General features: G+C 48.7%; 1 protein-coding gene across 4 annotated transcripts in view; it reads right to left on the bottom strand.

Moving 5' to 3' along the window:
• The window catches only part of CHRNB1 (cholinergic receptor nicotinic beta 1 subunit), a 152,022-nt gene that overhangs the window by 115,728 nt on the left and 10,754 nt on the right, over window positions 1-25,540 (bottom strand). The window lies entirely within an intron of this gene.

Raw genomic sequence — 25,540 nt, 5'->3', positions numbered from 1 at the left:
ATTAAAAAAAAAAACTTTTACAGCCACTAGCGGCCATTAACCTTATGTCTACACATCAATTCCTGCTTGATGCCTGTCCACCCTGAGCGTTCCTGTTTTGGCCACCCGCCGTGAAGTACCCTATCTCAGTCCCCGTGGGGGTGAACGTTTCCCATGATTGGGGGCGTGTGTGGCCTGACTTCCCGGGCCGACAGTACATGGACATTCCATAAGTACCATCTGGGACTCTGATTGCTGCTCACAGTTTTTTATGTGTGTGGGTGCATTGGATCAGTTTGAAATTTACTTATGTCTTTGCAGAGACACAATACACGTACGCTTCTGATGAGTGATAAGAAGTTGCGAAACGCGTAGAGCCAATAGATAACGTGTTTCAATTATGTGTCCTAACAGCATGTACCATATTGCACCTATTGTTTTCTGCCTGTGTACTGTAATTTTTGTTAATTATTCTTTTCGTTTATTCATTGTATGGATTGCTTTGAACAACATTATTTTTATTCTATACAATAAAGATGTTAATTTTTAATTTTGTACATTTTCCCATCTTTCCCTGTTACTAACTGGAATATCCTTAACCAAACTGGTATTTATGTATGTGTATAGTTATGGATTTCTCTGAAGAATATAAAAATTGTTATTTATGAAGCAATGATGTGTATGTAATATATAAAATGTACTATTGATATGCCCACTATCAAAATAATCACACCCTCATCCCGCACATGCTTCATTTTAAGTCCCGCCCCTTTCTGTTCTCTCTTTTCTATATACTAAACCCAAGATGGAGGTCAATGAATGTATCATTACCTCATTCAAAGTCCCACTCAATCCTCTTTTAAATATTACCAAATTAGGGATGGAAGTATGTGTTTTGGGATTCCAACTATAATACCATTATGCTTTTTTGAGGTTATCATTGACCCCCTGTTTCTTTTTTTGTATTAATCTGTTATCTTGTTTACCGTGTCATTTAATTATGTTGACTTGAATTGGCCTTCTTCCCGATTTTTCCAGTTAATTCACGCACATACATGTGCGCGGGACTCTAATGCCGCGTACACACAAGCGGACTTTACGGCAGACTTTGCCCGGCGGACTGGATTTCGTCAGACAATTTGATCGTGTGTGGGCTCCAGCGGACTTTGTTTTCTCAAAAGTTGGACGGACTTAGATTTGAAACATGTTTTAAATTAATCCGTCGAAATCGAGTCCGGTCGAAAAGTCCGCTCGTCTGTATGCTAGTTCGACGGACAAAAAGCCACGCTAGGGCAGCTATTGGCTACTGGCTATGAACTTCCTTGTTTTAGTCCGGTCGTACGTCATCACGTACGAATTCGACAGACTTTGGTGGACTGTGTGTAGGCAAGTCCGTTCATTCAGAAAGTCCGTCGTAAAGTACGTCGAAAAGTCCGCCAGGCAAAGTCTGCCCTAAAGTCCGACCGTGTGTACGCGGCATTACTCTGCGCCTCCTGTGGGCTTTGTTTTCAACACGGGGGCTGTGACGCACACTGCCCGCGCTCCACCCCCCCATGCCCTTTGTATGCGGGGATGTGGGGGGCGGGCACTGCGTGATGACGTCACGCCCTTCCTGCCAGATACAGGGCATCACCTGCATGGCCCCACTGTGCAGTCCACACCTCCCAGCTACGAGCATTTTGGGCGGTGATTTGGCGCCAAACTACCAGGCGGCTCTTCCGCATTGGTGTAGGTGCCCCCCCTCCCTATCTGCTCGCGTGCGTGACGTTGATGGGGTTTTCTGGCGGCGGTGCCTATATATGGACGCCATCCCTGGTTGGTTCAGGCATTTGGCTAGCATTTTCTCACAGAACAACACCTATCACACGCTCCATGGTTCAATTAAAGTAATCCTCTTTCACATAGCCTGTTATGTCCCCGCCATGCACCAATCTCTTTACTCTCTTGTTCACATCGGTGGCTGTTTATTAAATGTGTTTTTTATGTGCCTTATTGGTCACTTTTAGTTTTTAGTCACTTGCCCCTTTCCTTTCATTCATACCCTCACTATTCTCCCACATTTAGTGTCATACACCCTCAGTTTAAAACCTCAGTATTTTACAGCCACTAGCGGACATTGACCTTACGTCTACACATCAATTCCTGCTTGATGCCTGTCCACCCTGGGCGTGTCCTGTTTTGGCCACCCGCCGTGAAGTACCCTATCTCAGTCCCCGTGGGGGGGAGGAGCGTTTCCCATGATTGGGGGCGTGTGTGGCCTGACTTCCGGGCCGACAGTACATAGACATCCCGTAAGCACCATCTGGGACTCAGTTTTTTTATGTGTGTGGATGCATTGGATCAATTTGAAATTTACTTATGTCTTTGCAGAGACACAATACACGTATGCTCCTGATGAGCGATAAGAAGTCGCGAAACGCGTAGAGCCAATAGATAACGTGTTTCAATTATGTGTCTAAGCAGCATGTACCATATTGCACTTATTGTTTTCTACCTGTGTACTGTAATTTTTGTTAATTATTCTTTTCATTTGTTCGTTGTATGGATTGCTTTGAACCATACATTATTTTTATTCTATACAATAAAGATGTTAATTTTTAATGCTGTACATTTTCCTGTCTTTCCCCGTTACTAACTAGAATATCCTTAACCAAACTGGTATTTATGTATGTGTATGGATATGAATTTCTCTGACGAATATAAAAAATAGTTATTTATGAAGCAATTATGAGTATATAATATATAAAATGTACTATTGATATGCCCACCATCAAAATAATCATACCTTCAGCTTCATTTAAAGTCCCGCCCCTTTCTGTTCTCTCTTTTTTATATACTAAATCCGGGATGGAGGTAAATGAATATCATTACCTCATTCAAAGTCCCACTCAATCTTCTTTTATATACTATATAGCGGTTGAGCTTGGGTGAGTTTTTCTTGTGCATGAGCCCTAAAGCCTCGTACACACGATCGGATTTTCCAATGGGAAATGTGTGATGACAGGCTGTTGGTGGTAAATCCGATCGTTTGTACGCTCCATCGGACAATTGCTGTCGGACTTTCTGCCAACAAATGTTGGATGGCAGGTTTTCAAATTTTCCGCGGACAAATGTCTGTTGTCGGATTTTCCAAGCATGTGTACACAAGTCCATCGGACAAAAGTCCAAAGTACAAACACGCATGCTCGGAAGCAAGGACGAGCCAGAAGCGGTCGGTCTTGTAAACTCACGCTCGTAATGGAGAATTAACATTCCTGGCACGGCAAATTATGAAATCTGGAAATGCAGCGCACAATTCTCTTCTTCTTTAATGGGATAATAATGAAGCTGCTTTGCTGGTGATACTGATGGAGTTATTGCAAACTAATTTTCAAAGGCTTTTTTTTTTCTAGTGATATCAAGAATAATATTATTATGCTTGTTTTTTTTTTTTTTGTGCAAGTTACCACAACACCATTATTATCCCGTAGTTTTTAAGATCAAAGATACAACTATGTTGGTGTCCCTTGTCAATTTTACATTGTATTTTATAAAATGTAACTGCCTACTCCCAAACTGTCATTTGAAGTAAAACACATAGCCAAGTATTATTCTCCACAATTTTTTTATTGTGCATTAAAAAACAAAAAAAAAGTGCATTCTAAGCATTCAAAAATATAGAAAATATACCAAATCAAATCATTATTCAACCAAAAAAATAAAATAAAAGTCTCATGCATGTGTCCTGCTTCTTAATATAGGGGGTCAGCAATGCCAAGAGTTGATGAAAGCAGGGGTCCGTCATCCGGAGATAATTCCGAAAATCATCCGGATTATTCTTCTGGAGCTCCCGCAGCAAAGGCATATGACATATTTGGTCACGATTAATGAAGCAACCAATTTTTGGTCCAAGAAATCCTCCTCCTGTTCCTGGACTGGACTTGGGTCAAAGCAATAACTCCAAGGCCAATAATAAATAACACGTTATCCCCTCCGATTCCGCAACATGGCTGGTTGACAAATGGCCATTCAGAAACCAACTGAAAAGTGCAAAATGTAAAGTGTGAAATGAAAAGTGCCAATCAACACTCACCAAACTTCTACTAACACGAAATTAGCAGAAGGAGCCCAAAGGGTGGCGCCTGACAATTGAACTTCCTCTTTTTCGGCTCGTAGTACGTCTAGTACGTAACTACGTTCGTGTTTGTTGGCCAACAATTGTGTACCGTTTGTATGCAAGACAAAATCCAGGCACACGCCTTCGGACAAAAGTCTGAGGTTTTGTCTGCGGAAAATCTGATTGTGTGTACAAGGCTTTAGACTGACTGTGATAGACTTTTCACAGTCTACACTAACTCTGGCCCTCTCCATTCCAAATTAGCTGGCTGACCACACATGGCAGATACAAATATTACATACAATCTGGTGCACTCTAAGGGTTGGGGAGCAGTCTAGCAATTAGCACACACTGCTAGGATTCTTCCAGCTAGAACCCCAGTGTTATTCACTCTTCCTACTGTCCACCCACACCCACACCAGACACGCGACTCACCGTAGCTTGCCACCACCTAGCAGAAAAAAAACAGAGAAGAGGGCACTCTTGTGAGGTAAGATGGTCGGTCCGGAGTGGCAGTGGATGCTTATGATGACACCTAGGGCAGCACTTTCATGAGGAGAAGCAACTCTGGAGGATCAGGAAAGGAAAGAAAAGGTGCCTCTAAGTGCAGCATTTAAAATGTATTCACAAAAAACACAACAAAGACAAAAACAAATACACAGTTTGGCTATAGGCTATGAAAATAAAAGGGATAAAAAAAAAAAGAAGGAAACTTTACCAAGACTTATCCTGTGGCACACCAGAAAGTTGTAATTCACCAGTTTCGAACCAGCTACGTGTGAATCACACCGTCCACATCCCATGCTCCCCAATTTATTGGAATATGCATGTAGGCTGGTGTCACGTACCTGACGGCTGAGTCTGATGTGCAGAGGAAGGTCTCTCATACAACCCCAGCTCAGGGACCACTGATGTTGTAAAGTGGCCACGAGAGCACGTTGGTGTAAGGGTGCCTGAGCCTTCTTCCATGTGGAGGGTGCCTCACCAGGGTGGACAAGGAAGCCAGACAGCAGATGTTGCTAGATCAGCAGACTCTAGACTGGTGGCAGCAGGTAGCTGGAGACTAGCAGGAGTATGCCGGGCAAAGGAGGCACCAAATGCATGGTGAGACAAGCCGGGTTGGCAACAGACGGTCAGATGCAGGCATAGACAGGAGGCAAAGAATGGTCAAGGTACAGGCAGAGATCGGCAACATTAATTCAGGCAGATAAGCAAAAGACTAAAGGCAAAAGTCCAGATACAGGCCAAGTTCAGGATAAGAGAGGTAAAACGGAGTCAGAGGCAAGCCGTGTCAAATACAAGAATCAGTAGGATCAGGTTTCAGGAACACAGGTACAGCTGCAGATCAGACAGCAAAGTACTGGTGAACCTGCTGCACTTATATATGGCATTTGGACACCAACATTATTGGCGCGCGTGTACGCATTGGTGTGCGCGTGCGCAAATATTTGTGTGCAGGCTCACATTTGTCTGCCTGGCACGATGGACACTTGCGGGATCGCGCATGCGCATTTGCGTCTGCCTTTGGGCAGTTGCTGCGCCATGGCCAGCACGTCCCTGACAGCTGGACTTTAGCCCTTGGCCACTCAACCCTGAGCGGTGTTTCCTTCCCAGCCCACAGGACAGTTCTATATTCTAAAGGGCCCAGAGTTAAATGGGCCATGAATAGTTCTGATGGCTGGGTCGGGGATAAAATTTCCAACACCACTGCGTCAGTCCGATCGCAACAAGACCAACCACTGCTTAGCTGAAGATAACCATTTTTTGGAATTTCTCTTGGATTCTATACACCCTACAAATACAGTTTTACATGTACATGTACCCCAAAATGTGTATGATCAGAAGGAATTTTTTGAATCTCCCCGCAACTAAAATTTTAGCTTTTATGAGGGATAAAATATAGTCCTTTGATCTTTGCCATAAATCAGTTGGTGGTACACATTTGGGAGCTTCCAGACCACGTCCCCTGCTGGGCTTGTAGACAAATTGGCTAGAACTTCCTTTTGAGGCTTCAGGAAGGTGATGGTTTGTTTTGACCTTATCTATCTCTACAAGGATGTGATCATTTTATAATGGCACCTAGGTGTCAACTCTGGTTTAGAGGCTTCTTCTGTCCTTTTAAAATTCTAACTGAGAAACTTCTGTCTATGAGTGATCACTGATTAAGAGAATATTGTATCTGTAAAACCTCTAAGCTCTGCTACTGGTAAAATGACCACATTGTTACATTTATGTTATGTAGCACTACCCCCTTAGGAGCCGCTAAGTTTTTGGGTCCTCCTATTTCGGCACAGCCAGGCAACACGCATTTTCAAACTTTTCTCTCAGAGACAATGACCAGCCTATGGGCTTGGTTTTTTTTGTTTTATTGAAGGAAACAACTTGGATGGAGATGAGGGATTGACGGGATGCCCAACTTGACTTGATATGAACAACTTGAGGACAAACTTCCTTCACTATATACACAAAAATGAATGTTACTTTTTTAGAAGCACCATGTCCTCTGGATGAAACTCTCAAAGCCTCAAGTTTGCAATAACTACCAGCCCACCTGGCTGCCTTGAAGAGAGTCCCAGAGCAAGGCATTAGATTTAGTTGTAACCATAGGTGTGCGCAGCCAACTGCATTAGGGTGTGCACCTCCAAGCTCAAGCACACATACACACATATTCACTGGGCTTTATGTTCTGAGAACAGGTGCAAGAACTAAACTACGCCACCCCACTTTTCACTGGATGGGGGCAGGAGAATGCGCCACAGCAAATGGCGGGTGTGGCCAAATTGCAATAAGAGTGGGAGGATCTTAGTGGGACATTAAATTCCAGGAGTGTACTACAATACAGAGTGCAGAGTTCAGGAATGGGCATTGTACAGAGTTCAGGAGTGTGCTACATACAGAGTTCAGGGTTTAGGAGTGCGCTACATACAGAGTGCAGAGTTCAGGGGTGTGCAGTATACAGAGTGCAGGGTTCAGGGGTGCGCAGTTTACAGAGTGCAGGGTTCAGGGGTGCGCAGTTTACAGGATTCAGGGGTGGGCAGTGTGCAGAGTTCAGGGGTGTGCAGTGTATAGTGTTCAGGGGTGCGCAGTGTACAAAGTGCAGGGTTCAGAGATGCACAGTGTATAGAATGTAGGGTTCAGGGGTGCGCAGAGTGCAAAGTTCAGGGGTGCACAGTGTACAGAGTGCAGGGGTGCCCAATGTACAGCGTCCAAGAGTGCGCAGTGTACTGAGTTCAGGGGTGTGCAATGTACAGAGTTCAGGGGTGCTCAGTGTACAAAGTGCAGGGTTCAGAGCTGCACAGTGTATAGAGTGCAGGGTTCAGGGGTGCACAATGTACAGAATGCAGAGTCCAGGGGTGCACAGTTTACAGAGTGCAGGGGTGCCCAATGTACAGCGTCCAAGAGTGCGCAGTGTACTGAGTTCAGGGGTGTGCAATGTACAGAGTTCAGGGGTGCTCAGTGTACAAAGTGCAGGGTTCAGAGATGCACAGTGTATAGAATGCAGGGTTCAGGGGTGTGCAGTGTATAGAATTCAGGGTTCAAAGGTGTGCAGTGTATAGAGTGCAGGGTTCAGGAGTGTGCAGTGTACAGAGTGTCGTGTTCAGGAGTGCACAGTGTACAGAGTACAGGGTTCAGGGGCAGGCAGTGTACAGAGTGCAGTGTTCGGGATTGCACTGAGTGTAGGGTTCAGGGGTGCGCAGAATGCAAAGTTCAGGGGTGCACAGTGTACAGAGTGCAGGGGTGCCCAATGTACAGCATCCAAGAGTGCGCAGTGTACTGAGTTCAGGGGTGTGCAATGTACAGAGTTCAGGGGTGCTCAGTGTACAAAGTGCAGGGTTCAGAGCTGCACAGTGTATAGAGTGCAGGGTTAAGGGGTGCACAATGTACAGAATGCAGAGTCCAGGGGTGCACAGTTTACAGAGTGCAGGGATGCCCAATACAGAGTTCAAGAGTGCGCAGTGTACAGAGTTCAGGGGTATGCAGTGTTCAGAGTTCAGGGGTGTGCAGTGTATAGAGTTCAGGGGTGCTCAGTGTACAAAGTGCAGGGTTCAGAGGTGCACAGTATATAGAGTGCAGGGTTTAGGAGTGTTCAGTGTACAGAGTTCCATGTTCAGGGGTGCATAGTGTACAGAGTACAGGGTTCAGGGGTGCGCAGTCTACAGAGTGCAGTGTTCAGTGGTGCGCAGTGTATAGAGTGCAGGGTTCAAAGGAGTGTGGTGTATAGAGTGTAGGGTGCAGGGGTGTGCAGTGTACAGCATGTAGGGTTCAGGGGTGTGCAGTGTAAAGAATGCAGAGTTAAGGGGTGCGCAATGTATAGAGTGCTGGTTTCAGGGGTGCGCAGTGTACAGGTTGCAGAGTTCAGCAGTGCGCAGTGTATAGAGTGCAGGGTTCAGAGGTGCGCAGTGTATAGAGTGCAGGGTTCAGGGGTGCGCAGTATACAGAGTTCAGGGGTGCGCAGTGTAGAGTGTGCAGGGTTCAGGGGTGTGCAGTGTATAGAATGCAGAGTTCAGGGATATTCAGTGTACAGAGTGCAGGGTTCAGGGGTGCACAGTGTATAGAGTGCAAGGTTCAGGGGTACGCAGATTACAGGGTTCAGGGGTGAACAGAGTTCAGGGGTCAGCAGTGTACCCCCTCCCATCCCTACATCCTCGACGGGATTGGCCTCTCAATCCTAGCACAAGCCCCCTTATCCCCCCATCCACTGTAAATCCTCTTCTCCTGCCATCACAATTCCCCCCTCCCCCAGATGTACAAATGCCATCAAAGCATCCCCCAAATTTTCCTTCCAAACACAGACAACAAATACAGCGCAGCTCAATGGGTGGCTGGGACATATTCTTCCTCCCAGGCTCCTCCACATGGTCTGTTAGGTTAGAGCCCAGGAGGAGCCTAGTGGAAGCTTCCTCGGCTCTTTTACCCTAGTGTGACAGGCTGTGGTTGACGGGGAGAGGTGTTGCGGGTGCCGGCAATTGCAGCAGGGCAATGCCTGAATGCCTGGCAGTAGTGGCCTTTTGGATATCACAGCAGCTGTGCCAGGAGGTGTCGGGGAGGGTACAGTTCAGCTGCTCTGAGAAGAGCGGTGTCACTTCTAATGGCAGAAGCCAGGCTTTTGTATTTAGAGGTGACAGTAGTGAGAGGAAAGTACAGGGCTAGTGCCGGAGTCCTGTGCGCATGGGGTGATTAGGATGTGCCCAGGCACCCTTGGCACACCCCGTGCAAATGCCTAGGGCTGTGACATTGTCCTAATGAAACCATTATGGATATTGCATCTGACAGCCCTCTCCCTTGTAGGCCCTAGACAGGGGCGTAACTACCACCATAGCGACCCATGCGGGCGCTATGGGGCCCGCAGCCAAGTGGGGCCCAGTGAGGATGAGAGCACCTCCGGCACAGTCTCCCAGCCAGGGGAAGAGAGAGGAGAGGAAGAGGCAAGCTGTGACCTGTGCCCAGTGCATCATGACCTGTGCCCAATACAGCGTTGCCTGTGCCCAATACAGCCTGGTCTGCCTGTGCCCCATACAGCCTCACCTGTGCAGAGGAAGAGGCAAGCCACCCGGATCAGCAGAGAGCTGAATTGCCCGATGTAATAGCTTTCATTAGAACTTCCAGTGTTCCCGGGGCTCATGTCACATAGCTCCACCTCTTGGCCCGGCGCCTTTGATAGACAGAACGCCAATCCAATGCGGGACATGTGACGTCATCAAAGGCGTCAGGCCAAGAGGTGGGGCTATGTGACGATGAGCCCCGGGAAGATGGGAAATTCAGATTAAAGCTGTTACAGCGGGCAATCCTGCTCTCTGCTGATCCGGGTGGCTTACCTCTTCCTCTGCACAGGTGAGGCTGTATGGGGCACAGGCAGACCAGGCTGTATTGGGCACAGGCAACGCTGTATTGGGCACAGGTCACGCTGTATGGGGCACAGGTCACGCTGCATTGGGCACAGGTCACGCTGCATTGGAGACAGGTCACGCTGTATGGGGCACAGGTCACGCTGTATGGGGCACAGGTCACGCTGTATGGGGCACAGGTCACGCTGTATGGGGCACAGGTCATGCTGCATTGGGCATAGGTCATGCTGCATTGGGCACAGGTCATGCTGCATTGGGCACAGGTCATGCTGCATGGGGCACAGGTCATGCTGCATGGGGCACAGGTCACGCTGCATGGGGCACAGGTCACGCTGCATTGGGCACAGGTCACGCTGCATTGGGCACAGGTCACGTTGTATGGGGCACAGGTCACGCTGCATTGGGCACAGGTCACGCTGCATTGGGCACAGGTCACGCTGTATGGGGCACAGGTCACGCTGTATGGGACACATGTCACGCTGCATTGGGCACAGGTCACGCTGTATGGTGCACAGGTCACGCTGCATTGGGCACAGGTCATGCTGCATTGGGCACAGGTCACGCTGCATTGGGCACAGGTCACGCTGCATTGGGCAAAGGTCATGCTGCATTGGGCACAGGTCACGCTGCATGGGGCACAGGTCACGCTGCATGGGGCACAGGTCACACTGTATGGGGCACAGGTCATGCTGTATGGGGCACAGGTCACATTGTATGGGGCACAGGTCACATTGTATGGGGCACAGGTCACATTGTATGGGGCACAGGTCACATTGTATGGGGCACAGGTCACGCTGCATTGGGCACAGGTCACGCTGCATTGGGCACAGGTCACGCTGTATGGGGCACAGGTCACGCTGCATTGGGCACAGGTCACGCTGCATTGGGCACAGGTCACGCTATATGTGGCACAGGTCACGCTGCATTGACACTAGGGCAGCTGTGGGGGGGCTGTTTGCAGGGGGGCCCCATACAACATTTTGCTATGGGGCCCTGCTATTTCTAGTTACGCCCCTGGCCCTAGAGGTATAGATTTACTCACATCGTCCATTGTATGCTGCTGCTGTGGATGAGACTGCTTTCAGGCCTTTCACTGTGCAAGATCATATTTTGAATCCTGATGGCAGAGAAAGTGCGGTGTGTGTAGCGCGCCATGGAAAAAATTGGGTGTACCCACATATCAGAGTTCAGGGGTATACCCACATATCTTCCCATTACACAACCCCTGTACCCTCATATCGTCCCCAAATCCCCCTCTACAGACCTTGTATCATCACATCTTTCCCAATTCCCTCTCCATATCCTTGTATCCTCATATCTTCTCCAAGCCCCCTCCAAAGCCACGTACCCTCATATCTTCCCCAAGTTCCCCTCCACAGCCACTGTACCATCATATCTTCACCAAATTCCCCTCTACAGCCCCTGTACCCTCATATCTCCCCCAAGTCCCCCTCCACAGCACCCTATACCCTCATATCTTCCCCAAATCCTCCTCCACATCCCCTGTACCCTCATATCTTCTCCAAGCCACCTCATAGTTACATAGTAGGTGAGGTTGAAAAAAGACACAAGTCCATCAAGTCCAACCTATGTGTGTGATTATGTGTCAGTATTGCATTGTATATCCCTGTATGTTGTGGTCATTCAGGTGCTTATCTAATAGTTTCTTAAAGCTATCAATGCTCCCCGCTGAGACCACCGCCTGTGGAAGGAAATTCCACATCCTTGCCGCTCTTACAGTAAAGAACCCTCTACGTAGTTTAAGGTTAAACCTGTTTTCTTCTAATTTTAATGAGTGGCCACAAGTCTTGTTAAACTCTCTTCTGCGAAAAAGTTTTATCCCTATTGTGGGGTCACCAGTCCGGTATTTGTAAATTGAAATCATATGCCCTCTCAAGCGTCTCTTCTCCAGAGAGAATAAGTTTAGTGCTCGCAACCTTTCCTCATAACTAAGATCCTCCAGACCCTTTATTAGCTTTGTTGCCCTTCTTTGTACTCGCTCCATTTCCAGTACATCCTTCCTGAGAACTGGTGCCCAGAACTGGACCGCATACTCTAGGTGCGGCCGGACCAGAGTCTTGTAGAGTGGGAGAATTATCGTTTTATCTCTGGAGTTGATCCCCCTTTTAATGCATGCCAATATTCTGTTTGCTTTATTAGCAGCAGCTTGGCATTGCATGCCATTGCTGAGCCTATCATCTACTAGGACCCCCAGGTCCTTTTCCATCCTAGATTCCCCCAGAGGTTCTCCCCCCAGTGTATAGATTGCATTCATATTTTTGCCACCCAAATGCATTTTTTTACATTTTTTCTACATTGAACCTCATTTGCCATGTAGTTGCCCACCCCATTAATTTGTTCAGATCTTTTTGCAAGGTTTCCACGTCCTGCGGAGAAGTTATTGCCCTGCTTAACTTAGTATCGTCTGCAAATACAGAGATTGAACTGTTTATCCCATCCTCTAGATCGTTTATGAACAAATTAAATAGGATTGGTCCCAGCACAGAACCCTGGGGAACCCCACTACCCACCCCTGACCATTCCGAGTACTCCCCATTTATCACCACCCTCTGAACTCGCCCTTGTAGCCAGTTTTCAATCCATGTACTCACCCTATGGTCAATGCCAATGGACCTTACTTTGTACAGTAAACGTTTATGGGGAACTGTGTCAAATGCTTTTGCAAAATCCAGATACACCACGTCTACGGGCCTTCCTTTATCTAGATGGCAACTCACCTCCTCATAGAAGGTTAATAGATTGGTTTGGCAAGAACGATTCTTCATGAATCCATGCTGATTACTGCTAATGATACCGTTCGTATTACTAAAATCCTGTATATAGTCCCTTATCATCCCCTCCAAGAGTTTACATACTATTGATGTTAGGCTAACTGGTCTGTAATTCCCAGGGATGTATTTTGGGCCCTTTTTAAATATAGGTGCTACATTGGCTTTTCTCCAATCAGCTGGTACCATTCCAGTCAGTAGACTATCTGTAAAAATTAGGAACAACGGTCTGGCAATCACTTGACTGAGTTCCCTAAGTACCCTCGGATGCAAGCCATCTGGTCCCGGTTATTTAATAATGTTAAGTTTCTCAAGTCTAATTTTAATTCCGTCCTCTGTTAACCATGGAGGTGCTTCCTGTGTTGTGTTATGAGGATAAACACTGCAGTTTTGGTTACTGAAGCCCCCCGATTCACACGTGAAGACTGAGGAGAAGAATAAATTCAATACCTTCGCCATCTCCCAATCCTTTGTAACCAGATGTCCTTCCTCATTCTTTATCGGGCCAATATGGTCTGTCCTCCCTTTTTTACTGTTTACATACTTAAAGAATTTCTTGGGATTTTTTTTGCTCTCCTCCACTATGTGTCTTTCATGTTCTATCTTAGCTGTCCTAATTGCACCCTTACATTTCCTGTTGCATTCTTTATAAATTCTGAATGCTGAGGATGATCCCTCAACCTTGTATTTTTTGAAGGCCTTCTCCTTTGCTTTTATATGCATTTTTACATTGGAGTTAAGCCATCCAGGACTTTTGTTCGCTCTTTTAAATTTATTACCCAATGGGATACATTGGCTAATGCCCTTATTTAATATGCTCTTAAAGCAAACCCATCTCTCCTCCGTATTCTTTGTTCCTAATATTTTATCCCAGTTTATGCCTTTTAGCAAGGTTTGTAGTTTAGGGAAGTTGGCTCTTTTGAAATTCAGTGTCTTTGTGTTCCCTTCATGTTTCCTATTTGTGTGATTTATACTGAAACTAATTGACCTGTGATCGCTGTTACCTAAATTGCCCCGCATTTCCACATCCGTGATCAGGTCTGTATTGTTGGTAATCAGTAGATCCAGTAATGTTTTATTTCTAGTTGGTGCGTCTACCATCTGAACCATGAAATTGTCCTGCAAGACACTAAGGAACTGGCGAGGGGGCGTGGTCAAGATGGCGACCTGGCAGGACGTCTGGGACAAGAGCTCCGCTCCTGATCGGCCTAATTATCCGTCTTCAACGGATATAGAGACACCCTGTTGATCCCCCTGAGCTGCGGCTGACCCCGAGCTTCCCGGAGAGGTAATTTGGGTCAAAACACCGGTGGTGTCGGACAAGTTAAATCTGCCGCCAGGGAGACCGCGTGGAGTGTCCTGCTGGGCGGGGGGAGGAGGGGGGATCGGCGCTGCATGAGTCTCGCGCTCCGGTCCCCTGCCGCCTGGATATAGAGGGCTCCCTTTCCTCTGCCTATACAAGCCTTACCCCACTGAAAGGGGGATCTGCTGCAAGCCTGTAGGAGAAACTACTGGGGACATATAAACAGCGGCACCCTGCCTTAATAACTCACCCAGCGCCAGGCAGACACAAGTGGAGAATCCTGGGGAGGAGTGTGAGACAGGAACTGCAGGCTCTGTGGCAGCTGTGCTCTGATTCCATATAATATAACCACACACTGATGTACCTGATAGACTGAAGTGATCATCTGCCTTTTAAAGACACATAGTCGCCCTTTTCACCCCACTGTGCAGTAACTCACTATGAGAGCTAATCTGGGGCACGAAGATAGCGGCATCCGGTACAGTAAAAGCCGTCACAGAGATATCCATACGTGGAACACCCTGCTGTGAGGCGGGGAACGGGGGCTCAGGACTGTGCGGATAACTTACTCTAGCCCCCCAAAGTGCATAGCTACAATCTCCTGGCTAAAGGGCTGATTATTAGACTGGGTATGCGTAAGGGGACCTCCGGTGCACAGAGGAAACGGCAGTCGGCCCAAAAAACTCCGCCGGCCAGAGACACACGTGCAGCAGTGCGACTCAACATGGCGTCCCAAATGGAGCACACAGAAACATCTGCAGAAACGTCTCAGCTGGCCACAGACCAATTTCAAGCACTAATGCAAGTGATAACAGGCTGCCAAGCTACCCTCACCACGAAAATAGAACAGATGCAATCCGAAATGGGCCTCATAAGACGTGACATGGACAAATACTGTGATAGGCTAAAGGAAGCTGAACGAAGAGTAGGAGACAACGAAGACACCATTCGGGATCACAGTGCCTCAATACGTACACTGTAAAGTAAAGATGAAAACCCTGGAATCCCGCGCTGAAGACCAGGAAAACAGAAATCGCAGGAACAATCTGCGACTAGTGGGACTTCCGGAAGGAGTGGAGGGAAGAGATCCAGAGGCTTATACGGAACATCTGCTCCGCACTCTTCTCCCACAGGCTCCGTTTTCTACCCATTTTGCAGTGGAACGCGCTCACAGGATGCCATGTCCGAGGTCTGCCGGGAGCACCGGCACGAACCTTCATATTCCGCATGCTAAACTTCAGAGACCGTGACTTAATTCTTAGAGAGGCCAGGAAAGTTGGGGAACTGAGATCCGAAAACGCGAAGATCATGCTGTTCCCTGATTACTCGGTCGAAACGCAGAGACAGCGTAGGACATTTGACCAAGTCAAAGCTCAGATGCGCACCAGGGGGCTCAAGTATAACATGCTATTCCCAGCGCGGCTTAGAGTGGTGGACGGTGAGACTACAAAATTCTTCACCTCCCCAGAGGAGGCGTCCAGATGGCTTGAGTCTTTGCCACGCAGTCATTAATATGTAAATGCGAGACCACCAAGAATAATCCGTTAACTTACCAGAGATGGTTGGCGGTAAGATAAGCAGTTTTTTATTTATTTTTTTTTGCATCCCACTCTCTCTTTAAATCTGATAGACCACAGGAAGTAGTGCATTTGTTTTTTCTTGGGGACAAGATCAAGGAATGCGGACCGGACGCACTGTCTGGTGTTAATATGTGTGGAAATCAATATTCTGATGAATGGATTTGTACTTGGGGTCGGGAGGGGTCGGCCACCTTTGACTTCCCTGTGGTATTTGATTTTTGTCGTTGGTCTCTCCCCCCCCCCCATCCCATGGCTCCCCCCCCCCCCGGACGATGGATATGCTAGAATCCCTGCTCTGTGGTGGGTGGGGGGTGAATGCTGCTTCTCCGGGCCTTTTACTCCCAGAGATATGTGATTGCACATGACACTTGTATATTCACCAGAACTGTGATCCGCCTGTGGACTTGGCGATCGGATAGAGGAGTAGGGGGGTGCAGAGTCTTGCCCCCTGGTTCGGTCTTAATTGAGAAGTATAATTGTTTGCTATGTACCGATTAACCTTCTTTATTTTCTACAGGTTGAGCAAATAGCTCGTGTAACTAAGTTTGTACCCTTAGAGTGATCTAAGTGTGAGTGGTAGGGTAAATGCTGAAGGGTTTCTCTGTTCCCTTGCCAAGTATTCTTCCTTTTTATCAGCAATGGCCTACAGGTAATGCGTGTAGTGGAGTCCCTGCGCTCCATTAGGTCCTAGGTGTGTCGATTGCTACACACTGCCCCATAGGAGTTTTCTCCTACATTTAAGTTGGTTTATGGTTGTTATGGGTACTCAAACACCCCAAGGTTCAATTAAAGGGGTGTGGGGTGGGAAGGGAGGGAAGTTTGTTTTTTTTTGTTTGTTTAGTTTTACTTCTGTTCTTGGTTTTCTTGTACCTGCATGCTTGACTGCATTTCAATACAAATGGTTCTATAACACCAGAGGAATAAGTTGCGCTAGAAAGTCTCCTGTCCTATTACCTTCCTGGGGGATTTTTGCTCTCCCACTGAGGGGGGAGGGGGGGGGTGGGGGGAGCCCTCCCGTAAATCCCCGAGATATGTGGTTCCCCGTTGAATTTATCTGTCTTCCCGGGATATGGCTCCATTGAAGATCCTGTCCTGGAATGTCAGAGGTCTTAACCATAAAATCAAGTGCTCTCTGGTTTTTGATTACCTTAGAAAATATACCCCACAAATTTGCATCCTTCAGGAGACACACTTGGTAGGAGGTAGTGTATTGGGACTGAAGAGGCCATGGGTGGGACATCATTACCATGCTACCCACACTAGCTACGCCAGGGGGGTTAGTATTTTGGTCCATAGATCTCTTCATTTTGAACCCCTAGATGTACTTATAGATCCAGAAGGCAGATATGTGCTGTTACATGCTGTCATCGACACAATAGCCGTTGTGGTGGTGGGTGTCTATCTGCTGCCTCCGGCTAATGTCTCTCTTCTACAGAAAGTGGTTGCCCTGATTGCCCAGTTTCCTACGGATAATGTGATCCTTGCGGGAGATTTTAATATCCCTCCAAATCCCTCCCTAGATAAACTGACCCCAGACCCCGTCACTGATTCGGCATTGTTCTGTTGGTCCCAGACAATGGGATTGGAAGACGTGTGGCGATGGAAACACCCATCGGACCGTATGTACACATGCCATTCCTCCTCATAAAATACACTATCTCGTATTGACCTGTTGTATGCCAGCCTCCCCATGCTCCCCAAGGCTATAGACATTGAGATACTCACAAGAGGGATATCTGACCACTCCCCGGTGCTGTGTACGTTGCAAACTACTACCCCACAGGCAGATAGAATTTGGCGGCTGATTCGGTTTTGGATTGAACACCCTACAATAGAAGTGGAGATGGTCAAAGAGATTAAGCAATTCTGGTTAACTAATGCCAATTCCGCCACACCAGGGACTGTATGGGACACCTTTAAGGCTTACATTAGAGGTTGCTACATGTCATCCATAGCCAGGGAACGTAGAAATGACGCAATGTTATTGGAGGAAGCGGAAGCGAAGGCCTGAGATTTAGAGACTAGATTTGCCCTTACCTCTAACCCTATCATAGCACAAGATATGAGGGTGGCCTACCGGGAGGTTATGCTCCTTAGAGTGGCCAAGGCAAAACGCCATCTGGCCCAGACACAGAGAATCTTCGAGCAGGGAGACAAGACAGGCAGGCTTTTGGCCTGGTTGGCCAAGGAGCAATCCTCGATCTCCACCATAGCCCGTATCCGAAGGAGTGATGGGACTCTGGTATCTAACCCAGTTAAAATTAATGCCTGCTTTGCTGACTACTACTCGACTCTGTACTCTTCTAAGACACAATACTCTCCTGACGAACTCTCAGATTTTCTAGACAGGGTAACGCTTCCGGTACTTACAGACGCGGCGAGGGAGAGCTTAGATGCCCCAATAGCTTTGGAGGAGGTCCAGCAGGCTTTGGGCTCTATGCAGACGGGGAAGACTCCGGGAATAGACGGTCTCCCTCCTGAATTCTATAAATTATACGTAGGTGAAGTGGCCCATAGGCTGCATGCAATGCTTACGGAGACTCTACGAACGGGGGAGCTCCCAATGTCTATGGCACAAGCCATTATAGTGGTCATACCCAAACCAGGGAAGGACCCCCAGCTATGCCCCTCATATCGACCCATATCCCTGCTTAATGCTGATGCAAAGATATTGACCAAAATTCTCGCCAGACGCCTAAACGAAGTAATACTTACCCTTATTCATGAAGACCAGTCAGGTTTTATGCCAGGGAAGGGCACTGATATAAATATTCCTAGGTTGTATGCAGTCCTGGCCTCCGGGGAGGAGAGTGTGGAAGACGAGATCGTGGCCTCTCTGGACGCGGAGAAGGCCTTTGATTCTGTGGAATGGGGCTATCTCTGGGAAGTACTCCGCAGATTCGGATTCGGTCCGGCCTTCCTCTCCTGGGTCAGGATGGTCTACAGAGCCCCGACGGCCAGGGTACGCACGGGTACAGTGCTCTCTCCAGCATTCCCCTTTGGCAGGGGGACTAGGCAGGGATGCCCCCTCTCACCTGGACTTTTTGCCCTGGCGATTGAGCCAATGGCTGCCCTCCTCCGTGCTACACCGGATATTCAGGGGATTACAAGGGGTCCAATACAGGAAAAGGTGTCGTTATATGCTGACGACACCTTACTGTATCTTAGAGATGATGGTACTTCCCTACGAACAGCTCTCTCAGTAATTAATAATTTTGGAAAATTGCATAAATTGGGGGAAGTCAATCCTGTTCCCTCTTCATGCTGGCTCTGCATCCTTGCAGGCTGATGGGCAGCTTAGCAGAGTCTCTCAGTTTAAATATCTAGGTGTAGAAATACATCGAGATTTTAAAAAATACATAACCCTCAACTTAAACCCAGTGGTCAATCACTTTTCTCAAAGGTGCACCACATGGAAATCCCTACCTCTAACACCAGTTGGCCGAGTCAACCTAATCAAGATGTCGGTTTTACCCAAATTTACCTATTTATTCCGTCAAACTCCAATTCCTATACCGATGACCTTTATTAAACACTTAGATAGTATTGTTACCTCGTTTGTCTGGAACGGGAAGGCCCCCAGAATAGCCAGATCAACTCTACAGCTGCCGGGGGTGCTGGGGGGACTGGCCCTACCCTGCTTTCTGAAATATTACTGGGCGGCGGTCCTAGTGACTGTTAAGTGGTGGTTCTCGGAGGACCCGACCAATCCTGCTTCCACTACGGAGGCGGCGTTGGTGGGCTCATTTGCGGAATTGGGGAATTTGGTTCATAGAGGTCCCAGATCCAATGCTCGTGTGACTCTCCCCATGAATACGACTCCTAAAGTTTGGGATAAGGTTCAAAAACAGCTCATGAGACCCAATGACTGGTCCCCTGCGACTCCCTTATGGGGCAACCCTCGGCTGCCTCACTTTCGTTCTATTCCTGACCCGGTCGTGTGGGCTAGATATGAGGTCAAAACTTTGGGGGATATAGTATCACAGGGCCGATTGATTTCCTTCGATGCCTTAAAAAGAGATAGGGATCTCCCGAATCATATGTTTTTTAGATTCCTACAGTTGCGCAATGCATTCAGGTCCCAGTTCCCTGACCAACTGAATCTGGAGGGGTCGCAGGTGGAAAATGCACTTAAATCCCAGGATACTGGGAAAACACTATCCACGTTGTATAATATATTTGCGTCGCATGATACATCTAGAGTATCCCAGTTGTGTGAGTTATGGCGGGGGGATATCCTGGAGCTGACAGATGAGGACTGGGAAGAGGGGATTCAGCAATATTTACCCCTTACAATTTCGGCTAGGGACAGGTTCATGCAATTGAAGTTTCTTCACCGTGCATATTATTCTCCACTACGTTTAGCAAGAATTTACCCTGATAGGCCGGCAAGATGCGCTAGGTGTGGCTCGGATGACGCTGACTTCTTCCACGTGGTCTGGTCCTGCCCTGGTGTGAAGGAATTCTGGGAAAATATACTGGGAAGATTTGGGCAGCATGGGTGAAGGCAAAACATTTAACAGTAGATTGAGGGCCCCGGGTCATGGCACACGATAAATGACACGACATAACCTGTTCCTCACTAATAAAACTCTGTGTCTCCTTATATGACTGTGGGATTGAAGTGTATGATTTGAAGGTAATCAATGTGCCCCTTATACCTCTACCCGGGTTAGGCGCAATGTTCTTGTTAGCATATTGTCGCTCCGACCAATACAATTATATTTGTTGAGAAATGTAAGAAAACTGAGTAAGATGTCTGTATCTATGACTAACCCGTTGTAAAATGTTTGTTTTTGGAAAACCTTAATAAACTTTTTTGTTAAAAAAAAAAAGGAACTGGCGAGCCTTAAATGAATGCGCGGTTCCCTCCGCCCAGTCTATGTCTGGATAATTAAAATCCCCCATTATGATAACACTTCCCATCCTTGCTGCTAATCCAATTTGTGATAGGAGATCCGTCTCCACTTCCTCCCTCAGGTTAGGGGGCCTATAGCATACTCCCAGTATTATTTTCCCCTTAGCTTCATCCCTTTGGAGCTCTACCCATAAGGATTCCACCTCCTCCCTAGCCCCCTCAGTGATGTCATCTCTCACATTCACTTGTACATTATTCTTGATATATAGGCATACCCCTCCCCCTTTTTTACCCTCTCTATCCTTGCGGTATAGGGTATACCCTTGAATGTTTGCCAGCCAATCATGAGAGCTGTTGAACCAGGTCTCTGAAATTCCCACAAAATCCAAATCCTCCTTGTACAACAGTATCTCTAGTTCACCCATCTTGTCCGCCTTGCTCCTGGCATTGGTGAACATGCCACATAGTTTAGACCGGTCGCATATTGTCTTCGTATTGGGTGTTTCAAGATTGCAACTAGGACTTGCTACTATACTCACCTTGTGTTTTTGTGCTTTGGTTAACCTACCACTAATGCCCCCAATACTACCCTCTGGAATATCTTCCGCGCTGGCCATCTCTGCCTCTGGACCCTCCCCCCCATCGCCTAGTTTAAAAACCCCTCTAACTTTTTGGCCATCTTCCTTCCCAGCAGATCTGCACCCTCCTCATTTAGGTGCAGTCCGTCCCTTCTATAGTACCGGTTACCGACTGAGAAGTCGGCCCAGTCCTCCAGGAACCCAAACCCCTCCTTACTACACCAGCTCTTCAGCCACTTGTTTACTTCCCTAATCTCCCTCTTCCTTTCTGGTGTGGCTCGATGTACCGGTAGTATTCCTGAGAAAACTACCTTGGAGGTCCTTTTCCTCAATTTAGCTCCTAAGTCCCTAAAATCGTTCTTTAGGACACTCCATCTGCCTCTGACTTTGTCATTGGTGCCAACGTGCACCATGACAGCCGGGTCTTCCCCAGCCCCTCCCAGTAATCTGTCCACAAGATCCGTGATGTGCCGAACCCGAGCGCCCGGTAGACAACATACTGTTCGGCGCTTCAGGTCTTGGTTACAGATTGCCCTCTCTGTCCTTCTAAGAATTGAGTCCCCTACCACCAGAATCTGTCTTTCCTTTCCCTTTGCTGCCCCCCCACTCTCACTGGAGGAGTTCTTCCCCTGGCAGCTAGGAGAGTCCCTCATCTCCAGCAGTGCTGGTCCCTGACTGGTTTCACCAATGTCACTCAAAGTCAGTGGCGTTGCTAGGGGGGTGCGGTCCGCACCCGGGTGACACCCGCTAGAGGGGTGACACCATCCCGACTCTCCCGAGGGTGAGGATATCCCTGGAATTTTTTTTGCAGCTGACCCCGCTGGAACAACACCTCCAGCGCCGCAGCCGCGCCTGGTGTTCTTCCTCCTCCCTACTGAGCCAGTGAGCCTGTCACATCTCACAAAAGATGATGTCACACACTATCTCCACCCCCAACGCTGTCCTTGTCTCCTCTCCAGCTGCCGCCCGGCGCCCCGGAAGTATGAGTACAGTAAGGCACCTGGTCCCTGATAGCATGCGAGGGGGTGTCCACCGCCGCCCCGAGCCAGAGGTAAGGTGTCATAGGTGGGGGGAGGGTTACCCTTGTCATGGTACTGACACACCACCTGAGAGCTGGTGTGGAACAGTGGGAGGATTCAGTGTCTGGCGCCCTCTGTGCTAGTCTGATAACGAAGGGGGGGTGTTGTGCAAGGTGGTCTTCTAGACACAGCTTTATTATATATATATATATATATAAAAGCTGTGTCCAGCCGCCCCCCCCCACCAGACCAGCTCACTCAGCTACTGTGCCTATATCTAATATAATATAGCTGTGTCCAGCAGCACCCCCTCCCCTCCTGGCCCTGTGCCATGCAAGCCTGCCCTGTGCCATGCCACCCTGCCATGTGCCACCCCAACCTGCCATGTGCCACCCCAGCCTGCCCTGTGCCACCCCAGCCTGCCCTGTGCCACCCCAGCCTGCCCTGTGTCGCCCCAGCCTGCCATGTACCACCCCAGCCTGCCCTGTGCCACCCCAGCCTGCCCTGTGCCACCCAGCCTGCCATGTGCCACCCCAACCTGCCCTGTGCCACCCCAAACTGTCCTATACCACCCCAACTTACCCTGTGCCACCCCAACCTGCCCTATACCACCCCAGCCTGCCCTGGACCAGCACAGCCTGCCCTGTACCACCCAGCCTGCCATGTGCCACCCCAGCCTGCCATGTGCCACCCCAGCCTGCCCTGTACCACCCCAGCCTGCCATGTGCCACCCCAACCTGCCCTGTACCACCCCAGCCTGCCCTGGACCAGCCCAAACTGCCCTGTGCCACCCCAACCTGCCCTATAACACCCCAGCCTGCCTTATACCACCCCAACCTGCCCTGTGCCACCCCAACCTGCCATATACCACCCAGCCTGCCCTGTGCCACCCCAACCTGCCCTATACCACCCTAACTTGCCCTGTGCCACCCCAACCTGCCCTATACCACCCTAACTTGCCCTATACCACCCAACCTGCCCTGTGCCACCCTAACTTACCCTGTACCACTCCAGCCTGCCTTGTACCACCCCATCCTGCCTTGTACCACCCCAACCTGCCATATACCACCCTGCCTGCCCTGTGCCACCCCAACCTGCCCTGTACCACCCCAACCTGCCATATACCACCCTGCCTGCCCTGTACCACCCCAACCTGCCATATACCACCCTGCCTGCCCTGTGCCACCCCAACCTGCCTTATACCACCCAACCTGCCCTGTGCCACCCTAACTTGCCCTGTACCACCCCAACCTGCCCTATACCACCCCAGCCTGCCTGTACCACCCCAACATGCCCTATACCACCCCAGCCTGCCCTGTACCACCCCAACTTGCTCTGTGCCACCCCAGCCTGCCTTTTACCACCACAACCTGTCCTGTGCCACCCCAGCCTGCCCTACACCACCCCAGCCTGCCCTGTGCCATTTCAACCTGCCCTATACCACCCCAACCTGCTCTATACCACCCCAATACCGCCTTAACCTGCCTTGTACCACCCTAACCTGTCATATACCACCTCAACCTGCCACTATACCACCCTATACTATCATTTACAGGGGCTGGTTTGAGGTGACCTCGTGACTGTGCACTACCTGAATGGTGCTGGGCAGCCTAGACAAGGGGGGGGTGACACCATGTTTTACCGCACCAGGTGACACCAACCCTAGTGACGCCACTGCTCAAAGTAGCGTACTTATTGGGATGCTCCAGTCCTGGATCAGCCTCCCTGGCACTTCCCCCTCTACCCCTCCTGACTGTCACCCATCTACTCTTTGCTAGTGCCTGCACCTCTTTGTCTCCACCCGCCTCTGTGCTGGCCCCTGCCGGCACCTGCCGTGTACATTCCTGGCTCTCCTTTGGTATGGAGGGACTTCTCAGTGCTGACAATTGCTTCCCCAGATTCAGAACCTGGGCTTCCAGGGAAACAATGTGCTTACATTTTGCACAGCAGTATTCGCCCTCGATCGGATGATCAAGGAACGCATACATGCGGCAAAATGTACAAAGAGTCGCCTCTCCACACCCACCGGGCATCGTACCTATTGAATATAGTGAGGATTTGGGGATTTTACCCTGTCCAAATTACCTAACAGTTAGCTTCCTGGCACTAATACTAAAGACAATACACAGGTACACAACAAAACAATACACAGGTACTCACAGACCTACGTGCAATCGCAGAACAGTCGCAGACCTACGTGCACTCGCAATACTCAAGTATACAGTACACAATACACAAGTACTAACGATCCACACACACTACTCAGACAACACTCAGATACTCACACTACACAGGTACTATGACCCCTGTTATAACTTCCTGTTTTAAACTCTGGTTTTAACTCACCACTTAGACCAGTTCCACTTGCACAATGTTCCACAGCCTCAGACTGAGCACGCTCAGACTGAGTCCTACACCTAGTTAAATAGGCACCTGTGAGCAATTAACCACCCCCCTTAATTGATAGACTGAAGGAACCAGAGGAAAAAATAAATAAATAAATAAATAAAGCTATTTAAAAAGTGACAGAAAAGGTGATTGAAAAACTAAAAGGAAAAGCCCCAAAAATGCAATCCAGCAAACAACAAGCAAGACTTGTTCACTCTCCCTCTGGTTTTAACTGACCACTTAGACCAGTTCCACTTGCACAAAGTTCCACAGCCTCAGACTGAGCATGCTCAGACTGAGTCCTACACCTAGTTAAATAGGCACCTGTGAGCAATTAACCACCCCCCTTAATTGATAGACTGAAGGAACCAGAGGAAAAAAAAAAAAAAAAAGCTATTTAAAAAGTGACAGAAAAGGTGATTGAAAAACTAAAAGGAAAAACCTCCACAGCCTTTGTAACCTCATATCTTTCTAAAGCCCCTGCCACAGCCCCTGTACCCTCATATCTTCCCCAAATCCCCCTCCACAGCACCTATACCCTCATATCTTCCCCAAATCCCCCTCCACATCCCCTGTACCCTCATATCTTCCCCAAATCCCCCTCCACAGCACCTATACCCTCATATCTTCCCCAAATCCCCCTCCACATCCCCTGTACCCTCATATCTTCCCCAAATCCCCCTCCACATCCCCTGTACTCTCATATCTTCCCCAAGTCCCCCTCCATAGCCCCTGTACCCTCATATCTTCCCCAAGTCCCCCTCCACAGCCATGGTACCCTCATACTGTGTCTTCCCCAAGTCTCCCTCCACAGCCCCTGTACCCTCATATCTTCCCCAAGTTCCCCTCCACAGCCCCTGTACCCTCATATCTTGCCCAAGTTCCCCTCCACAGCCTCTGTACCCTCATATCTTGCCCAAGTCCCCTCCACAGCCCCTGTACCCTCATATCTTCCCCAAGTTCCCCTCCACAGCCCCTGTACCCTCATATCTTCCCCAAGTTTCCCTCCACAGCCTCTGTACCCTCATATCTTGCCCAAGTCCCCTCCACAGCCCCTGTACCCTCATATCTTCTCCAAAACCCCCTCCACATCCCCTGTACCCT

This window comes from Aquarana catesbeiana, linkage group LG03 (genome assembly GCF_042186555.1).
Source record: "Aquarana catesbeiana isolate 2022-GZ linkage group LG03, ASM4218655v1, whole genome shotgun sequence".
Classification (NCBI taxonomy): domain Eukaryota; kingdom Metazoa; phylum Chordata; class Amphibia; order Anura; family Ranidae; genus Aquarana; species Aquarana catesbeiana.
This window is presented reverse-complemented; position numbering and strand designations above follow the sequence as displayed.